Source organism: Talpa occidentalis, unplaced genomic scaffold, assembly GCF_014898055.3.
Source record: "Talpa occidentalis isolate TD23 unplaced genomic scaffold, MPIMG_talOcc4v2.1 talOcc4.4, whole genome shotgun sequence".
Lineage (NCBI taxonomy): Eukaryota > Metazoa > Chordata > Mammalia > Eulipotyphla > Talpidae > Talpa > Talpa occidentalis.
Window position 1 is genome coordinate 118,528,622 of NW_023604295.1, and position 21,939 is coordinate 118,550,560.

The 21,939-nt window shown below is 39.3% G+C and overlaps 1 protein-coding gene across 12 annotated transcripts in view; it reads left to right on the top strand.

Moving 5' to 3' along the window:
- Positions 1-21,939, top strand: part of CSGALNACT1 (chondroitin sulfate N-acetylgalactosaminyltransferase 1) — a 304,654-nt gene that overhangs the window by 86,810 nt on the left and 195,905 nt on the right. For 4 of the 12 annotated variants that reach the window (XM_054700949.1, XM_037526186.2, XM_054700954.1 and 1 more), the window contains 2 exons: positions 14,413-14,499; positions 20,349-20,410. The exons of 4 other annotated variants lie outside the window; for them this stretch is intronic. The gene's annotated coding sequence lies outside the window, so the exon portion shown is untranslated. Of the gene's footprint in view, positions 1-14,412; positions 14,500-19,415; positions 19,526-20,348; positions 20,411-21,939 lie in introns of those variants that run through there. 4 more of the 12 variants (XM_054700947.1, XM_054700950.1, XM_054700946.1 and 1 more) reach the window with 3 other exon arrangements.

Here is a 21,939-nt window from a genome sequence, read left to right on the forward strand (position 1 = left end):
CCAGCAGCAGGAATTGCTGGGTGACCTGCTAGTTTTTAGCCAATGTCCAGGCAGAAATGAACAGGATGTATGTTCTAGACTCATGTAAAAAAGACAATGAGAATTTTAACTGATAGGCAATTTAGTTGAAAAATTCTTTCATGGTAATTTACAAGGTCCAGGCAGATTCAATTCAAATATTTCTAGCATCCATCTCAGTACAGAGATACAAGTTTGGGGTCGGGATGAGTTACATGACCAGTTGTCTCCTTCTGAGGGACATTCAGTTTGTTGGAAACACTCAGTTTCTTACAAAAGACTGTTGAAGTGTTTGAATTGGTGATGAGAACTAATGTTTTGGGGTGATGCAAAGAAAGTATGTAGAGCCTCTAGGACCTTGGTAAAGGATTATGACATAATTGAAGAAAAGACAGAATTGCTTGGAGTTGACAATTACAGTTGGGAGACATGATAGACACAGATGGTAGACGCAGGCGAAGTGGGGCCAGGTGGAAGTTTGCTTTTTGGTATGAATTTAAAATGATAAAGTAGTTGTACACTTCTGGTTGAAGCAGTGATAATTTTTCCCAGAATATTTACCTATATCCACTTAAAAGTACACTTGACATTAAAATGCCAAAACTGTTGTACTAAAAATGTACGTGACAGAGACTGTAAGTTGAAAAAAAACAACCTATGCCTCTTCCAAGTGAGAATTGAACAAGGAATCCCATTACTTGGATTCGAGAAAACAATCATTTATTAAGCTAGTTATTCATAATGTAACAAATGTAACTATCAGGTACTAGCTTTTGAATATCACACCCTAAGAACCTGCTCAACACATAGAAAGTTTATCAGGTTAGAACACGCTGTTCTACTCAGAATTTCCTTATGAGAGTTGAAGCTTACTTAAACTCCATGGCTGATGAAACTCTGATGGGGCACACATCTTGCATGGATTTTGGAAATTCCTCTCTGACTTTTTTTCTTGATAGTTCCTGAAACATACTTTAATGAAGTCTGGTTGGTTAAAATAACCAAAATTCTCCTCCATTACTCTGCTAGAATACGATTTCCAGTTGAAAGGAACCTTAAAGATCAGCTGGTTAGACCACCAAGCTGATCACTGAGTTTTCTGTGCATCAGGCCGTCTAACCTGTCTCTGAACATTCAGTCAATGTGCTGCTGGATCCTCCACTGACTTTTCTAGGGGAGGCGCTGAGGTCCTTAAAATTACCTACAAAGGACCACATATCTGCCCCGTGCTATTGTCAGGCCTTCTGGCCTCCACTCCTCTTCGATTGCTCTGCCCTGTCATGCTGGCCTTATTTCCCCAGCATCCCAAGCATGTACCCAGCTCCAGACCTTCTGTTCTGTCTGTCTAGAATGACCTTTCCATAATATGTTGATCTTGTCCTCATTCTTTTTTTTTTTTTTTTTAAGATTTATTTATTTATACAAGAGCTGGGGTACCGGCCAGAGGTGAGGGAAGGTGGGAAGATCCACCAGAGACAGAGTTGTGGGTGAACAGAACAGACAGATGGACTGAAAGCACTGCCGAAGGGAGCAGTGGGCGAGACAGGAGAGGTCTGCCGTGCCATGTGGGTATCTCTCTGGCCAGTCAGGAATTGAACTGGGGCTGTGCTCGTCCCGCTGCGCCACCAGGGAGGGCCCCCTGTCCTCATTCTTAAGACGTCTCCTGAGCCTGTATTAATGCTAGATTGACATTTATTTTCTCTTATCATACTGAAATTATTATTCCATAGAGTTTGGATGTGTTGGTAGTCTGCAGACTTCAGCTAATTGTTCTTTTTAAGGTAAACTGTATATCCATTCTGACTACCTTTAGAATCTGTCTTTGGTGTTTTGAAGTGTCTCTATGATATCGTAGGTATGGAGGTCTTCTTTTTTTAATTATTATTTTATTTTATATAATTCTTACATCATTTTTCATTTTTGCACAATGTATGCATTATCATTTTGGTTATATTCCCCATACAATTGTACCCCCCCTTATTTTGACCCTAGTCCTTTCTCTCCTCTTCCCAACCCCCTCCCCGTAGTGTGTCTCTGGTTTATAGTTGCTTGTTGATTGTGATTTATTACTTTGTATTGATTAGTCTTTTTCCTGGTCTCTTATTTAGGTTTTCTAAATTCCTGCTATGAGTGAGACCATCTGGTATTTTTCTTTTTCTTTCTGACTTATTTCGCTGAGCATGATCCCTTCTAGCTCCATCCATGTTGCTGCAAACTGAATGTGTTTATCTTTTTTGATTGCTGAGTAATATTCCTTTGTGTACATGTACCACATCTTCTTGATCCAGTCATCTATTTTTGGGCATTTGGGTAGTTTCCAAAGCTTAGCTATTGTAAATAGTGCTGCCATAAACATAGGGATGCAGGTGCCCTTTTGAATTAATGTTTCTGTGTCATTTGGGTAAATACCTAGGAGTGGAATTGCTGCATGATATGGAAGCTCTATCTTTAGTAGGTCAAGAAATCTCTACACAACTCTCCGGTATGGAGATCTTCTAATGAATCTTCTTTGGATTTGTTGGAGCTTTTGCATCTTTGGATTGGTGTCTTTTATCAGTTCTAGAAAATGCCCAGCCATTATCTCTCCATATGTTATCTTGGATCTTTTCTCTTTCTTTTTTCATGAAAATGCAACTGTATCTGCAATGCAACTGTATCTGTTAGATGTCTTCAGTATCCTCCTGTCTTTTAACCTCTCATTCAATTTTCCATCTCTGTCTTTGCTTTATTCTCAGTTTCTTTTTTTTTTTTTTTAAAGATTTATTTATTTATTGTTTATGCAAGCACTGGGTACAGTCAGAAGCGCGGGAGGGTGAGAGAATTCACCAAAGCCAGAGCAGGGAGCAGAGCAGGCAGAAGGACCGAAGGACACTGCTGAGGGGAGCAGCGGGCGTGGGACCCTCCTCCGGTGGCCGGGGAGCAGCCGGGGATCGAACCGGCGGCTGCAGAAGCTGCGGGCAGCTTCGCAACCCAGCGCTCAACCGCTGCGCCACTGGGGAGGCCCTATTCTCAGTTTCTTCAGCTTTATTTTCAGGTTCATAAATTGTCTCTTCATTGGTGTTAGTCTGCTTAATAAATATACCCTTTGTGGTTTAAATGTTGCTTATTTTACATGCTTCTATTTCTAAAAGTTTTATTTATTTAAAAAATCTGCTTATATTTAAGTTTCCTATTTCCTACTCATCAGTTACTACTTTTATTTCTTTAAACATAATTCATATTTGTGTTTGATCATTCCAATTCCCAGAATCTTTGCTCGTCTGGTTTTATATTTTTTGCTGGTTCTTGCTCTTGTATACTTGTGATTTTTAAATGTAAATTCAGGTTTTTTTTTTTTTTTGGTGGTATATTTATGTGTGGGGCTTCCTGGAGGTCTAACTTGCAAGATGAATTCCTATAGAAAATTTATGTTTGCCACTACCAGATTTCTTGGGGATACTACCAATCTGGGGCTGTCTTAAAACAAACTTTTAGATTGAGGTTATCTAGGTCACCCAAGTATTGTGAATTTGGACTGGGAGTCCTGTGAGAGGGTTAGATTTTGATAACAAATTTTTAGTGGAGTTTTTCCCTCCACCTTTTGCTAAGGTTTGAGACAAATTTTCTTGCAGTTCCTATGAGGCAACCATATTGCTTGTTACATGGTGATGTGCAAATTAGAAAAAAACATTCCTTTCTCAAGCTACTTTGTTGCTGTCAGGCACAAAATTTAAAGTACAAAATGGCTGTGAAGTGAATGTTATCTCTGGAGTTGTGTGAAGCATAAGTTGACCTCACTTCTACTTAAAATGTATCCCACCCCATTCTGCCATACCAAGTCCCATTCAATCTTCAATGCCTTACTTTGAAGGAGGTATATTTGAGTAAGGCATTGAAGATTGAATCCCCTAATGTCCTCACTCTAACCCCTCATGCATCTCCCTTTTTTAAATTGCCATTGTAGCAGTGATACACTTACTGCAAATATACTACTTTTTGTTAATTTTTCTTTTAAAATCTTATTTCCATTACCAAACTGAGAGCTATATGTTTTATTCATATTTCTTTGCTCTTTGTTCTTCAGTGGAAGACTTAAGCAGATAGTTGGAACATTTCAATAATTAAAGGAAAGAATTTAATTGAATAGCAGGAGATGAACCTATTAAACACAATATTATAAAAGGTTATCAATTTGGATGGTGTATAAAGATTTAAAAAATCTCTCATGTATCGTTCAGAAAGGCTGTCATAATAAGGAAAAACCTTTTCTGAGAGATGGTGTCCTGTGTTATAAAGAGCTTGGATTTCTTTGCATTGTCTCAGTGTCTGAATTTAGAGTGATTTGGCAAACCATCTGTTCATAATCAAGTCAGAGATGTCTGTGATAGAGGAAAATCTTTGTATCATTCCAGGAAAATGGTTTCTACCAATTTTGTTTATTTTTTTCCCAGTGAGATTAGAACATTTCTGATCTACAAAATACTGCCCTAAAATTTATTTGATTATTACTCAATATATTTTACTCAATTTAAGTGAATGCATACATGCCACAATTTTTTTCCTTTTCAATATAATATGATTTTAGAACTTTTTTCACTATAACTAGAAAAGTGTTTTCTTTAAAAATCTCAATTAAAAAAAAGCTTGTTTGCTTTACTATTTCTGGAACATTTTCTTAGTACTGAAAACTTTTTATAAATAACCTGATCTAAACTTTAAAGATTCCCCCAAGTTCCTCACTTTAAAGATAGGGAAACTGAGGCAAACTAACTTGTCCTTGTTACTCTGCCATTCACGGATAGGACGGCAAAGCTTTGGTTTGTTTCCTGTGTACCATGAAGTCACAGTTTGTTTTTTTTAAATGGGATTATTTGATTAGATTTTAGATTTCTCATGCTTAAACTCCTCCCTCTCCATTTGAAATTCAAAGTTTACTATTACGTTAACAGGATGTGACCTTATAGTAAAATGAACATTTCTGGTTTCTGTTGTTTACTTTGTGTTTGGAGAAACAGCTGGAAAATATTATGTTCAGTGACTATGACTTCATGACTAGTGTTCATGTCTTGATGTGGATGCACTGAGGTACTCTACAAGTCATCAGTGGGGGTGTCTTCAGGATGGCTTCATGGAGTTGGCACACCAAGGAGAGTGCAAGGTTCTGATGGACTAGGGTGGTGGGAAGCCCTCGGAGTGGCTTCCTCACAAGGTGGAGGAGTTCTTTTTTAGATAAAGGGGACGTGGAGGCATGCCAGGCAGTCAAAAGCTACATCCACTTTCCTGTGCTTCTGGATAACCAAAATGGAGAAGTGCAGTGGTGAGGAAGAGTGTAGTTGGATGTAGGGGTCTGACTCTGAGGGGGAACGTGTGGCCAAAGATTCTGGTTTGATACTTAAGGCATAAAGATGGGATTTATGGGGTATGGTCAAGAGCAAGGGCAGGACCCTGAAGTACACAACAGTTCATTAAAAGGAACCTCCAAGTCATAGTGGAGCAAGTGGCCTAGGACCTCCAAAATCAGGAGAGGGAGGGCAGCCATCTGAGGGGCTCTTCAGTTGAGTCAACACTGCCAAGAGCTCAGGTCATAGAAAACAGAAAAGTATTCACTGAATTCATTTGTAACCAGATGGATGCTGGTTCCCTTGGGAGGGATAGTGAATCTGGGAGGGTGAAGCAGGTCTGAGAAGGGAGTGGGTTCAGTTTTCATCAGTTAATAATTCATTTCCATCCATGGCTTAATTAAAATGAGAAGTTATGGTCCTCAAGCCTCCATCACATGAATTATTTCATATACAGAGAGGAGGGGCACAGCAGAAACCTAGTGACTAGAAACATTTGAGGGAGGAAGAGGAGTGAAAAAGTCCAAATACTAGAAAGGCCACAGGTGAAAGGAGCTGGTTTCATCTGGTTAGCCAAGTCAGGAGAGAGCTTGAAGGACGGAATGACTGTAAGCAGCTTCCATGGCTGGTGTGGGCTCGAGTAAGTTAATGACTGAGAAGTGTATTGATTTTGGCAAAACTACTACAAAAGAGGGGTAGGGTCCTAATCCAGTTAACACAGAGATTTTGAGTGGAAGAGCTGAGAATAGGAAAACTGGTGCAGGTGATAGTCCCCTGCAGTTGGCTGTGAGCGGAGTGGTAGATGTAGAGGGATGTGGTCAAAGAGGTGGTTATTATTTTAGGGGGAAGGCAAGGTAGATTTGTGCTGTCTGTGTGCTAATGGAAAGAGACAATAGACAGAGGGAGTCTGAAGCTACTGGAGGGGAGAAAATTTAAGGAGTGTGGCCCCTGAGGAGGTAGGGGGTGTTGGGTGGAGAGACACTTTATTTATTTATTTTTAACGCTTTGAAGTACATACTTTCTTCTTCTTTTTTTTTGTTTTACTATAAGAGTTTTATTTATTTAATTTAATTTTTAATTTTTATATTCCCCATACAATTGCACCCCCCTTATTTTGACCCCAATCCCTCCTTTTCCCCCCCCCCCCCCCATAGTGTGTCTCTGGTTTATGGTTGTTTGTTGATTTTGATTTTTTCTTTCTTATAGTTATTCTTTTTCCTGGTCCCTTATTTAGGTTTTCTAGATTCCTGCTATGAGTGAGACCATCCGGTATTTTTCTTTTTCTTTCTGGCTTATTTTGCTGAGCATGATCCCTTCCAGTTCCATCCATGTTGCTGCAAATTGCATGAGTTTATCTTTTTTGAATGCTGAGTAATATTCCATTGTGTATATGTACTACAACTTCTTGATCCAGACATCTATGGACATTTGGGTTGTTTCCAAAGCTTAGCTATTGTAAATAGTGCTGCTATAAACATAGGGGTGCAGATGCCCTTTTGAATTAATGTTTCTATGTCATTTGGGTAAATACCTAGGAGTGGAATTGCTGGATCATGTGGAAGCTCTATCTTTAGTAGGTTGAGGAATCTCCACACAGCTTTCCAGAGTGGTTGGACCAGTTTGCAGTAGAGAGACACTTTAACTTGTGAATTAGGAGGGGTGGTGATAAAGACAGAGCTGATGCTAATGTATTTACCTGTACACAGATAGTTTTTGCCAGTGTATATTTAAATTGATGTGCAATGTCACTTAACTGCATATCAACTCCTCCTAGATCTGGATTAACACTAGGAAAATTATTACCTCCATTTTATATTTCAGGGGCATCGGTGAATCCAGCCTGCATGTTGTCTGCTCTGTAAAGTTTTATTGAAACATGGTCATGTTATAATTCACTCATTTCCTCATGGAATATGCTGTTTTTTGTAGAACAACAGCAAAGCCTCAAATATTCACTGGTTGGCCTTTTTCAGAAAAATTTGCTGACTCCTGAAGATTAAAACCAAGGCTCAGAGGGACTGTTGACTTAAGAGTATCCCTCCATCTCCCGTCCATCTCTAAGAGCGCTTTTTTCTTCAGTGTTCCTTGGCATTTTCCTGATGCTGCATATTCAGAATTTTCTGGTAACCCCTTCATCAGGAACTTACACCAGTTACAATTGCACATTAGATCAAATTTAAACCTACCCTGACCCACCCCCTGCTCTTACAACCTTGTCACAGGGCTTCCTGAAAACCTGATGTCCTAAAGACCTAGGATGTGTTAGTTTAAGCTACTTGAGTTGCTTTTCTTCACCTTGTCTAAGAAGCCATGAATCTCTTCCTCTCTGAAATCATTACCAAAACCTTCACCCATTCTGTCTCAGTGCATTAGTTTCTGTGCTTGGAATTTCTTTAGCACTTAAGTGTATGATCCATCTCATACATGCACTTTCCAGTCCAGTCGTCTTCGGAGAGAGCCTGCTGTGCTGGGGACTCTGGTGCTGTCTCCATGTCTAACCTCCTGGAGGACAGGCACCATGTTGACCTTGTCATCAGTACGTCTTGTTCCACAGTTGCTGAGCCTGTTACTGGTGCCGTTCAGATGGATTTCGATTAAGTTGAAAAAAATTTAAGTGCTTCAAAATTGCTCACTTATGCCTGAAATGGTGTGCTAATTACTAGCCCTTTCAACGGCTCTTAAAACCAGACCCTCTCCTGAATCTTTTGAAATGTACTTGAAATTATTGAACAAACTTGAAAGCACCGTATCTACAGGTATATTTTTCCCCTTTGTGTCACACTGCTCAGTTTTCAAGAGAAAATATAAATCTATTCAAATCGATTTCTTTGCCCAATCTTCAAATGCCTCTGAAGGGGCTAAGCTTTTAATAGTTACAAGTTCTATGACTTGATTTACCCGATTGCCTTACATGCATTGTTAAGCGCTTTGTTACTCAAAATGTCAAAATGTGATGTGCCTCTCCTTCCCCCCACAACCCCCACCCCCAGACATCATTTGGGAGTATGTGAGAAATCCTGGGTCCCATCCTAGACTTAGTGTATCAGATTCTACATTTTCCCACCATGTAGATGCACACTGAATAATCAAAGGGGGAGGGTTGAAAGATATTTTGTTCTTAGGTGTTCTAAGGAACAACAAAGTGGTATAGTGAGCTGTTTTTAAAGAGGAACCAATTGAATAATATGCAACAAACTGTCATTATAGTCACTGACTTCTAAAGTATTCATTAGACACTGAAAGCAAAGAGTTTGGAAAACCCCTGAGCAACAGTGTATTCATATTTGAGTTTGCTTCAGTGCCTGGCCTCTCCAGAGCTCTTTAGTGTCTTGGCTCAGCAGCCGTCTAGTAGTGCCTTCTTTTTCTGAGATTCTCACAGCATAGAGAGCCTCTTTCTTTAACTCCACTGTCTCATTATACAGATTCTTGCTGCCAACTGAGCTGACCATACAGCTTTTATTTAGGATGTCAGTGAAACAGTGTCTTCTAAATACTTTTAAATATTAATATAACCTCCAAAGTAAATAAGACCAGAATTTAGTATTCTGTAACATATGATCTTCACTTACTATTACTGTTTTTGAGCATTCTGAAATATTTCCAATCCTCTTCTTATCTATTTTACATTTTGTAAATAATTCAACCGTTGAATTTTGTGGAATGCATAATATACTGCTCTCCTGAAACACAACTCTGGCCTGTGGTGAGAATTATGATTAGCACTGAGAAGCACATTTATAATCCATTTAGCAGATGATCACTGGGTTCTTTCTGAGTATTCAGATGAGCTGAGGAATTGAAAGAGAAGTGAGGATTAAGTTTACATTTCAAGAGGCAGGCAAACATACAACTGTTTTTGGTCACTGGCATCAATCAGGAAATACTTGTTGGATGTCAAGTGTGTTGAACAAGGTGCCTGGTCAAGGTGATGTGCAGCTGACGTATTCCAACCTGGTCTCCAGGAAATGACTTTTAGGGTGCCCTAAAAGTCTTGGCAACTGTGGATTTATGAGGTCATCTGTGGAGGAGGCCACAGGATCACAGAAGATTTTCTCTTTTTTAGGGGACCAGTAAACAAAGGGGGTTCATAGGTCTCTGTAGTGTGCTGAATCACTCAGCCATTTTAGTGCTCACTTTGTTGCTGGGACCAAAGGAAATAATGTGTGTATCCTCTGAGGAGTTTATCAACATGACTGTCATTCTTTCTTAGCAACTTGGCTAGATCTTGACATTGAGAAAGTGTATCTCCCCCTGTCCCCCTCCCCTTTTAGAATTTAGCTCAACCTAATAGATACCATTAACTTTTACAATCAGTACTTTTTATGTGCCTCTTGCTGTGTGCTAGGACTTTTTATCAATTAATTGTTAATGGTCACAAAGACCAATGAAGTAGATGAAAAATTGAGCCTTAGATTACTAGATAAACTAGTAAGGGGGACAGACCTGAGATTTAAACCCAAGTCTTTCTCACACTGCAGATGGGGCTTCCTTACATACTATGTTATTCTGCCTCTACCAATGTAAGGAGTCATCACTTTTGTCTGACCCAATTGTTTTTTCTAAATAAGGGCTCGTTATTACTCCTAGTGCAACTTCCCATAATGCATGATCAATTTTAATGTTGCTAATGATTTGCATTATCTCCTTGAATTATCTTTATTACTTTTCTGAAAACAGAGACTTAATTCATTGACAAGTTGTCAGAATTGTCCTTTAATTTTTTAATGATTAGCAATAGCACCCAGGATCTATCTTTCATTAGCTTCTGGTGACAGTTGGAGCTTAGCAATTGCAAACTCACCAGTGTTTCTCTTTCTGTCTCTCTTTCTGTCTCTGTCTCTGTCTCTGTCTCTCTGTCTCTGTCTCTCTGTCTCTCTCTCCCTCTCTCTCTCCCTCTCTCTCTCCCTCTCTCTCTCTCATCATTGTCTAATCCTCTTAGGATCCTGATGCCCATCAGGTAGCATTCTGGTATTATACATATTTACCTTGTATTTCCAGAATTTTTTTGGTCTTTCCATTGAGTGATACTGATTTCTGTCTTCATTCATTCTTCACATCATTGTCAGTTTCCCTCATCAACATTTCTTTTAAAGTGTTGATCAAAACACTTACTAGAGATTTGTTGATTTGTCATTCTTAATTTATTTCTTGTTATTTTTCTTTTAATTCTAATGCTTATTGTATTTTTTATAATGTGCATTCTACATTATGATGCCCTATTATTTTGTTATTCTCTGAGGAGTATATAATTTGCTATTTTATTTTTCACTCCTTTAGTGCCTAGTTCTATTCCAGGCTGTTTGAAGACTGTGCTGGGGTATGGTGGAGCAGAGTTCAGACCAGCAATGTCTAGGGAACCTGCAAGGGACAGTTAGGGTCTGGGCTCCATATAGTCACTCAGGTTGCTGCCTTTTCATTTTCTTTTTACCTCTACCAATACCCCTACCAGCTCCAAGCCAGGTTTTCCCTAGTGCCTGGAGTCTGCCACGAAGGGGGAAGCAGTGCCCACAGCATCAGGGGTCTGGGCCTGGCCTTGGTCTGTCATAGAGAGGAATGGTTTCATTCATTGTTAGACTTACTGGGCTTTGAGCCAGGTGTCTAGTATCTACTATCTCAAGGTTAATTCTGCAAGGTCAATTTCTATCTCTGCTTGACAGCCCAGGAAATTGAGCTCTGAGAGGTTAAGAATCTTCCCAGGAACACACAGCCTGTAAATGGACCAATTGGAATTTCAACCCCTGTCTGTGGGAGTCCACAGTCTACCTTCCTTCCACCACAGCCCTCTCTGTCAAAGTGAACTTGGTACTTGAATACTTTCTACACCTTTTGTTATCTTCATTTGAATTAGATCCTTCATGTCCTAATTAGATGGTGTCTCAGATATTCCCTACTGCTGTATCTTAATACTATTGCCTCATGTTCCCTGGAGTCATTCTTGTTTCCCTGTTTGATTGCTCAATAATCCCAGTACATTATTTCCTTTGTTCATTGTATTAGAATCAACCAACCTGTGAATCCTGTTTCTCAGCTTCCTGTCACAATGAGAGCAGGTCTAAATTAATTATTATGTGTTGCTCTGACAATCTAATAACTTCAAAATCAAAGTTATTGATTATTTTCCTTTTAATGAATTAAACTTCGTTGTTTATATATATGGTTATTGCATGGACCCTTTTATCAGTACTGTTTATTTTTTATTTTTATTTATTTAGTTTTTACTGTTAGACCTGTGTTCGCCTATATAGAAATTCTGCTGATGTTTACATAGGGTATTATTAATATTGGGCTCACTGCTGGTTGGGATAAATTTGGATTATGTCTCAGTTTCATAAAGTGCTTATGATTTTCTGTACAGATTTTTCAACATGTAATACAAAAATCCTAAATTAGATGTCTGAGGTCATTTTCTTGTAATTTCGGTTTGGAATAAGTTTTGACTTGATGAGTATCGATATTTTATATTTTCTTTTTTAAAAAAAGATTTATTTATTTATGCATACAAGAGCTGGGGTGCAGGCCAGAGGTGCAGGGGGTGAGAGGATTCACCAGAGATGGAGTGAGGAGCAGAACAGGCTGATTGACTGAAATTCACTGCTGAGGGGAACAGCAGGTGAGACAGGAAAGTTGTGCTATGTGGGTCAGCTACCTGGCTGGGGATTGAACTCTGTGCTGCAGTGGCTGCAGATAGCTTCACAGTGCTGAGATTTAACCCCTTGTGCTACTAGGGAGGCCCAGTATCAATATTTTCTTTCTTACTGTCTCTTATTTTAGATAGAGTTGAATTCTAACCACTTGGCTACCATGGAACCTACTGTCACTTATTTGAAGGGTTAAGGACTATTACTAATTGTAGAAAACATAGGAAATGCAGAAACTCATAAGGAATAAAATAAATAATAACCACCCGTAATCCTACTTTCTAGTGATAGCCACTATTGACCATTTTGGCATATTTCTTTTCAGTTTGTGTGTGTGTGTGTGTGTGGGTGTGTATGTAATTTTAGCATATCTGAGATCCTAACACAAACACAATTTTATATTCTTCTTTCTCATTTAACATATCACAATAAATTCTCCGTCATTAAAAACTCTTCATAAGCATAATTTTTTGCCATATAATATTTAATAATATGTATATGACCTAACTTACTAACCATTCCCCATGTTAGTCATTTAAATTGTCTTCAGCTTCATGGATAATGCTTGTATTTGTATCTTAGTGTGTCTATCATTGTCCAAATTTGTGATCATTTAGATTGACGCTTGAAGTGAAATTAATAGGTTGAAAAGCATGACCACTTTAAAGGTACTTTCCAAGTACCCTTAAATGCTTGCCAAGTTCTTCGCAGGAGTGGACTGAGCCAATTCCTGTCCCAACCAGCAGTCTGTGAGCGCTTGGGGCTTATTACCCCAATAGGCATTGTGTACTAGCATGGCTAATTTGATAAGCAAAAACTAATGATGTGGTTTCAATTGCCATTTCTCTGGCTACCACTGAAATTAAAAATTTCTTCTTTGTATATTAACTTTTATATTCTTTTAAAAACTCTACTTTTTATCTTTTGAAGTCTAATATATTTCTTACAATTTGTAAGGGATCTCTATATATTTGTAAGGGATCTCTATATATATTTCTTACAATTTGTAAGGGATATTAATTTTTTATTTTATTAGTTGAAAATCTTTTCCTAATTATTTGTGGCTTTTATTTTTTTAATAATTGTTTTTGATGTTTACATGTGCTTAATTAGTAATCTTCTTTCAGTGTTTTAATTTATACTATAAAATATGTAATTTACTATGTAAAAATAAATACTATGTAAAAATAAAAACCTATGTAATTTGCTAATTTTAATTTTTAAGTGTTTTGTGTGTGTGTGTAGTATCTACCATATTTGGAAAGTCCCCATACAGAAAGAAAATAAGCATATTTAACTATATATTTTTCTAGATCTGCTAATAGAATTTTAAAAGTTTAACTTTATGATTTACTTGGTATTGATTTTGGAGGTTTTTTTTGATATTAAAAAAACACTAATCTGATTTCTCCCTTAGCTCATTAGTTGACCCAGCAATTTTGTTTTGAATGAGCCATTGTATCAACAAAGATTTTCTGTTATCACTTCATCATGTACTCATGTTTTCTATATCTTAGGGTCTATTTCTATGCAATTTTGTTTTATTGATCTAGAATTGCACTCTTAATTATTGTAGTTTTATAATATATTTAATTACTTGAGAAATTGTGTTTCTGCTTCTTACCAATATTTACTGGGACTTAGTTATTTTAACCTTTTTATTTATCTTAAATCATAGAATAATTTTGTCAAATTCTTTATCCTCTGTCTCCTCTGATCGACCCCTTCACCTCATCAGTGCCTAGAGCAAGTGCCTAGAGCAAAAAAAGCAAAATAAAACCCCAAAGGATTCAGAGAGCTCTGTGATTTCTACTGGAATTGTATAAAAGTAATTTAGGCAGAACAAGTGATTTAGGCAATGAAGTGATTTAGGCAGAACTGAACTCTTTTAGTGCCTATAAAGAAAGGCAACTCCCTTTCTAGCAAAGTTTCTTAGTTTTCTGTAATTTTTAATTTTGTCTGGCCAGAGGTCAGCACCAATGATGTTCTGGGCAGAACTGTCTGACACAGCCTGTAGCCAAGTGCTGTGAGCCAGTGACCCTCATACTAGAATGGTATTTACACTTTTATTTATTTATTTTTAAAAGATTTATTTATGCATACAAGAACTGGGGTACAGGCCAGGGGTGTGGGGGTAAGAGGACTCACCAGAGACAGAGTGGGGAGCAGAACAGGCTGACTGACTGAAATACACTGCTGAGGGGAGCAGCGGGTGAGACAGGAGAGGTCTGCTGTGCCATGTGGGTCACCTCCCTGACTGGGGATCGAACTCTGCTGCAGTGGCTGAGGGTTGCTTCATAGTGCTAGCACTTAACCCCTTGAGCCACCAGGGAGGCCTTTCACAACTTTTAAAGGGCTGTAAGATAAAACAAAAATAAGTGACAGAAACCTTAGGAGGCCCACAAAGCCAAAAATATTTACTGTCTGCCTCTTTCCAGGTAGAGTTATGAAGGGCACAGTGCTGCAAAGCACTGGCAAGCACACAGACAGCTTTTGGAGTTCACATTGTTAACCAACAAATTCAGGTCAGTAAAAGACACACACACACATACACACACGTATACACACACGCATATAATTTTCTTTTTTTTTTTTTTTGCAGTGATGTTGGTTTGCAGCACTGTATATAATTAGGGGAAGAGGGTCACACCTCTGCAGATGTATGTTACCACACTGTGCCACCAACTAGCGCCCATAATCTTCCACAATAGTCCTCTGGGCATTTTCTCCCCTCTAGTCCCCAACCAGTCTGGCCCAATTTAAACAAGACAGCAATGTGTTTTTTCTGTAGTAGTGGCTCTGGCCCCATTTAAAAGTGACTCCACAAATGTCAGCTTTTCACAATGTGTTAATTGTGAGTCACAGCTTTTGTATACTTTCTACCTCTTCAGCATATTGTCTGGGAAGGTTTTTGTTTATTTGTTTAATACATTTGAGGTCATCTTATGTGAGGATATGAATGAATGCCTATAGGTTTTGTTTCTTTCTTTCTTAGTTTTCTTTCTATATTTCAAAATATGTTTTCATAGATTTAAAAAAGTGCCTTGAGTGTGTATTGTGAAATTAAAGAAAAAAAAGTTATTTCTTTAGGAAGGAGCATACTTGCTTGTGGGAACATCTTGTTTTAATGCTCTATCCCTTGAAGGAAGGCCGGTGAGGTCAACAACTGCCCATGAAAAGCAACATTGGCAGGGCTGCAGAAGTCAGCCATGTCCCCAGGTCTGCCCTCATGCTCTAAACCCCAATAGCACTGATAGAATTCTCTTAACTAAGTTAAGGCATTTTGTTAGCCTGATGTGATCTGGTTTATTAATGGATTAACTCCTATGGAAAAAGCCCAGTCTCCCTGCCAGGATGGGTCCCAGAGGGTGGGCCCAGTAGACCCGGTCTAGGAAGCAGCCTCGCAGTCTTCTAGTTATCCTCAAGGAGTTTCAAAATTTTGCCAGCTCTTGGGAAGAGACATAAGAAGGAGCGAAATGGTGGGAAGCAGAGACAGAGTCTATAGTTCGCTATTATTGGTTGCACAGGTAGAAATGAGCCAGAAGAGGCCAGAGAGGCGCTACCTCTCCTCCAGATGTTTCCACTGTGGCTGAAGAAGGGGCAGGAAAAGACCAAGTGAGAGTTGATTTCATGTTTAAGTAGCATAAGTCTCATGGATGGGTCCAAGCACTACAGGGTTTTGTTAGGAATACTCTCCTTTATCTTGGAAAATATGATTTACCTCAGGTATTGAATCCTGTCTTTTGGATAATATTAAAGGGAAAAAAAACCCCAAAGTTTAATTCTTAAGTTTGTAAGTTCACTTTTTGACATATTGTAGGTGTTTACTAGAAGTTCCATAATTTTTTTTAAGGATAGAATTATTCAAAAGTCGTGTAAGGCCCTGCAGAGTTCAGTTAATAGAATTTACAGCAAGTCAGGCAAAGACCAAATTTCATGGAAAAACTTCTAAAGCAAAGTTGTTGAAAATTTGAATTAAATTTGAGCATGACAGATTGACTACTGAGACATTCTGTAGTGCCTCACTGTTCAATTCTACATTTATGCTTAGAATTAATATTGTTGTTTTTCTGATGCAGTGGGGTACTGATTTTGGGTTTTGAGTCCAACTATATATATTTTCCATTTTACCCAAGTGAATGAAAATATGACTCTATCAGTGTTGTTATGTTGAGAATGTGTCTGTAGCAGTTTGGTGATCAGTCAAGAATATTCTAGCAGCTGAACTCCAGGGAATCTTTGGAGAATTTCCTGTTCAAGAAAAGTATAGTTTCCAAAATCAAGGAGAAAATAGTACTATGAAAGTATTGGGAGATTTATGTGTGTGGGATCATGTATTTTGAATTTTTTTTCATCATCAGTTGTTTTCCATACATATATAATGTGTATATATGCTTACGTGTGTGTGTGTGTACATACACACACAGACATCTTTTTTTTTTTTTTAATTTATTTATACAAGCATTGGGTACAGTCAGAAGCGTGGGAGGGTGAGAGAATTCACCAGAGCCAGAGCGGGGAGCAGAACAGGCAGAAGGACCGAAGTACACTGCTGAGGGGAGCAGCGGGCGGCAGGAGAGGTCTGCATGCCATGTGGGACTCTTGCAGGTGGCCAGGGATCAAACCGGCACTGCAGAGGCTGCAGGCAGCTTCGCAGCCCAGCGCCACCAGGGGAGGCCCCACAGACATCTTAACAAAAAACCTAAATAAACAGATTTTATGAAATACATAGATAGTAAGATGAGCTGGACATACAGTTATTTTCATTACACCAATGCCATGCCTGGTATGTGTTGTGAGATGTTAAAGCTAGTGGATATCTACTCACTAGAAGAGCAGTTTATCAGCCTGTTGATAATATGACTGTTGGCAAGAAATGTTGGGCCTGGTGAGTTTCCCATAGACTTTTTCCCTTTAAAGCAAATATTGTGACTGACCTGGCCTCTGGGTTTCTTCTTATGGCGGCAAGGAAACTGAAAACATAGAAGCTTATTACATACAAGATCTGAAAATTACACAGCACATCTGGGCCATAGTGAGGTTGAGGGGGTAGAGGTGTGGGGGTAGTGTAGGGAGAGATGAACCTGGGGATGAATCCCTGATGAACCTGGGGCCCATCTCTTATTGGGGCTGAGGATAGAGGGGGACTGTGGTTTTATGGACTCACTATTGATGCATTTAGATCATGAAGTGGGAATTGAAAGCATAGGAAGAGAAACAAAAGGAGGAGGAGGAGGAAGGAAAAGACAGGAAACCATAAGTCAGTTCCAACTGGTCAGTTGTCTAAATCAGCTAGGACCTGTAGAGCAAAGGAGCCTCAGTGGGGGAGCCCGACTCTTCTAGTCCTGCAGCTGGCTAGCAATGTGTTTGAGCTAGATTACTTTTAAGTGGATGCCTAGCCACTGAAGTTTAAGTCAGGCACTTGCATTCCGAAAAGCCAACTGTTGCACCATAGTATCCTTGCTGGAAATCAGGGATCTTTCACTGTGTCTCTTTGTCATGTTCACCAGGTGCACGGGGCACTGAGAGCTCATCAGCCAGTAGTGAGCCCTGTGCCTGAGCCAAGTGGAGGCTTTGGGACTTCCTAGATGAGTTCTGTAATACCCCAAAGCTTTGCCAGAGCAGGACTTCATCCCTTTCCAAGTTGCTAGAACATATCCATACATATTCATGAAGAATTATACCTAAAATTTCTCAGAAAGGGGTATCTGGAGAATTTTTAAGGCTGCATTTTTTCCTCAGGGCTGTCTGAGCTACAGTGTCTGTCTAGATCATATCTCTCTATTCAGCTGCCAACGTAGTATCTTGCACTCTGTAGATACTCAGTCAACAATATGTAGAGGGAATAAATGGACTGTAAATTAGGTGTCTTGAGCTTACAACCCTAGTTCTCACATTTAGCCACTGTACAATTATAATAATGGGGGTTGACTTTTATTGATGGGTGACTGTACAGGCACTGTATCAAGAATTTCCTCTTTAATTTCATTTGATCTTCACAACAACCCACGAGGAATGCGTTAATCAGGATCTAGGTTATTCTGTGGTTGAAACTCCGCAGTTTCAGTGGCTTTACTCAGTAGCACTAAGTCCACTGTAATCTGGGCACCAGCTCTCCCCGAGTGAGTCTGTGATCCGGTCTAGCACGACTCTGCCATCTCAACTTAAGCCTGGTGGAGACAGGCTGTGCATCACACACAGACTTTCCATTTTGCACGGACTTTCCACTGTCTGGACCTGGAAGCAGTGTGCCACACACGTGTTCACATTTCATTGGTCAGAAGTAGTCACCTGGCACCATCCAACTGCTGATGACTGAGAAGTGCTGGGAAAGGCAGGAAAACCGGAAACTCGTGATAATGATAATGTGATTGTAGGTCCATTATACAATCGCCCCCATTTTATAATGCTAAAACTGAGGCCCAGAGCAGACAGATTATTTGTTCAAAGTCACACAGCCGATATATGGTAGTGTAAGACCTGGGACTTAGGTTTGCTTGTTTTCAAAGTTCATATGCTTAGTCAGATGCAGTACTACCTTTCTCAAGGAAATTAATATTCTTCTAAAGAAAACTTGACCTTAATGAAGGTGAGAATAATAAAAGAACTGGATTAGAGGTTTGGGAACCTGGTTTATAGGAGTGATTCCATCACTGACTCTTTTACATGCAGCCAAGTCATTTCTCTGAGCTGATTTCCTCACACGGGTATAATAATTACTACGAGGGTAATAAAAGTAATGCATATAATAGCACCTGGAGAGGCATAAAATACTGTACAAAGATGGGACGGTGTTATTACTGACACCCGCTTTCTGAATTGGTCTTGTGTGCAGGTTTTTCACACGTAACCAAGTAAACCTTTTAAATAGTCTTGGTCCATTTAGTTGTTTTGCTTCTAAAAGCCCATACTATAGGTTACATTTATAAAGCTTAACTTCATTGATGTAATGTTTTCAGGCATTTCATTAGACTTACATAATGTTTAGGGTCAATTAAATTTATTAGCTCTTACCTTCTAATCCCTCTTCTCCCCATCTTTTTTAGTACATGTTTTTCAAAAACTGTTCTTTTAAAAGAGCATTTCTAGGGAATGCAAATGGATATGTCACTGTATTTTGAGGGAACACTTAAATATTTTGCCTTATGTTTATGGTGACACAGTGGGTCAAAGTAGGTGCATGTTGTCTGTGACCTAATTAAGAAAAACAACCCTCTTCCTTTGTAGATATCAGCAGGGAGGGGAACTTTTTTTGGGTCAAATGTGTTAAATTACTAGCCCTGTTCTGCTGTCTCCCAAACTTGGTGTAACATTGTGGTACTTAATACTTGTCTCCTATTTTGATGATCTCCCAGATTTGATGTATTTATTTATTATTTGTTATTTTTTAATTGAGGAAGTACTGGTTTACAAAACTATGTAAGTTTCAGGAGTACAGCTTCACACCTTGACAAACAGATGTACCACATAGCACCCACCTCCTAGGGTCCAGGTTCCATTCTCCACCAGCCACCCTTTACCCTCTCGGTCCACCCTCCTCCTGCCCTTCTGGTAAGCACCGTTCTATTGTCTGATCCTAAGGGTTTGTTTTTGTTCTGTTTGCTTGTTTATTCTTTGTTCTGTTGCTTTGTTTCTTAATATTCATCGTATAAGGGAAATGACTTGGTTTTGTCTTTCTCTTTCTGATTTACTTCATTTCACACAATCCCTCAAAATCTTTCCATGGTGTCTAAATTGGCAAGATTTCATTTTTTTTTTTAAATAGCTGAGTAATATGATAGAGTGTAGATATACTACATCTTTATCCAGTCATCTGTCAATAGACTCAGCTTGATGTTTTATAGGCACTTCTCCTCCTCTGCCCTGCCTGGCTGCTCTCAATCACCCAGAACGTGCTGCCCATGGCGGGGGAGGCGGAGACCCTGACCTTATGTCACTCCTGTACCACATTGCTTCAGGTGTGATGTAACAGGTTTTTACAATTCTCTGACTTCTTTCTGGCAATGGTTAATAGTGCAATGAGTAATAAGATTAGAAAAGAAAAAGATTTCTGTGGCAATTGGGAGCAAAATTCCCATTAATTAAAAAAAAATACCCATCATATTTTTCTCAGACCCCATCTTCTAGACATGTTTATCCCTCATTGTTTAAATATAACCCTTCTTAGCCAAGGGCAAGCCGGCTATGCCTTTCTCCCCCTCTCCTGTTTGGACATAAAGCCTGTTATTGTTGATTGTTCTGCCGTTGGGTCAGCTGGAAATGAGATTTCATTTAAGTAGAACATTTTCATTATGGGATAATGGGCCTTTTTAATTTTGTACTTATAGAGGGGCTAGGAAGACGTTTGCATTTACTACTGATTTTCCCGTTTCAGAATCCTGAAGAGACAGGGAGGATTCATTAGTGAATAGATCATCATGACACATCACTTTATTGGTAAGCCATAAAAGATCAGAAAAAGAACACAGAAAGTGGCCATTTTGTACTATTAAAAGCCTTTGGTAAATTACAGATGTGGTGGTTTTAACTCACCCTGGAAGTTACATAAGTCTTTGTATATGATTTTATACCAGGATGTAAACTATAAAAACAGTAACACTCTATTGAACTTATAAGATCTCTTCCCAGAGGCTTAGTTCTGTGCTTTCATAGAGGTGAGCAGCAAATCTAACCTGTTGTGATCTCTTAGTTTGGGGACCACTTAGCAACACTGCCTTTCTTTCTTTCTTTCTTTTTTTTTTTTTTTTTTTTAAGATTTATTTATTTATTTAAGTTTTTTTTTTTTTTTTTTAAGATTTATATAAGAACCCGAGTACAGGTACAGGAGGGTGAGAGGATTCACCAGAGATAGAGAGGGGAACAGAACAGGCAGACTGTTGAAATACACTGCTGAGGAGAGCAGTGGGCATGACAGGAGAGGTCTGCCTCTTCATGTGGGATCCTCGCCAGCTGGCTGGCCGAGATCGAACTGCCGCTGCAGAGGCTGCAGACAGCTTCACAGCGCTGCACTCAACTGCCTGCGCCACCAGGAGAGGCCCAACACTGCCTTTCTATTTCTGTTCTTTTTGGTCCACTTGCATGACCACCTCTTCTTGCAAAGATCCCTTTATAATACATTTCAAATATCCCTTTCCCCTTTGTTATTCTTTCCTTTTATTGTTCCCTTTCCAATGCCTCCAGTTTCTTTTACTCTGCTTTGGATAACATTGTCAGCACAGTGAACCAAGTGAGATTGCAAATCTTATAGAGCAGGAAGAAGGGTAGGTTCAGGTTCAGTTGACAAGTAGACATTGATGGGCGTGGCCGCTATATGAGCAGCCTCAGGTCCATTTCTTCCCTTGTCTGTTTCTCATTCTCTGTTTCGCTTTCCATGGCAACAGATGTAGTTGGGGCAGGGGCTGCTCCAGGGTAGGCCGCTCTTAGGAGTTGACATTCAGCTGAGACTGTAAAGGTGAGATGGACCCAGCTGTGCTAAAAGGCAGGAAAAGACTTTCAGGCTTATAATGTTTCAACATGTGCTGGAGGCTGGGAAGCTGAAAATGAATCTTATTTAGAATGTGCGTGTCTCCAGGAACTGACAGTTTAGACTGGTTGTCAAGCCACAAAGCTTGATCCTCTGCCACTTCCTGCTGTCCTGAAACTAACACTTCCTGGAACCCAGTCCTCTGGCTTCAGTTTAACCAACTGTCTCATTCAACCTGCTGTTGAGTCAGTCTCCAGATAACCTTGAAGGGAGCTGTCTAACTGATCCTACTGGCCAACCACAACTGATATCTGCAAGAGGCGCCAGTTCTAGTGACTTAACAGAGGTTAAGAAATAACAACAAAAACTGGTCAGGCTAATTGAGAGCAGATGCCCATACAATGGGTATAAGTCTTAGGTTGTAATTTTTCTTGTCAATGCAAATAATACTCAGTAGTCAGTGTCGCAAAAGCAATGTCAAACTGATTATTTGCCTTCCCTC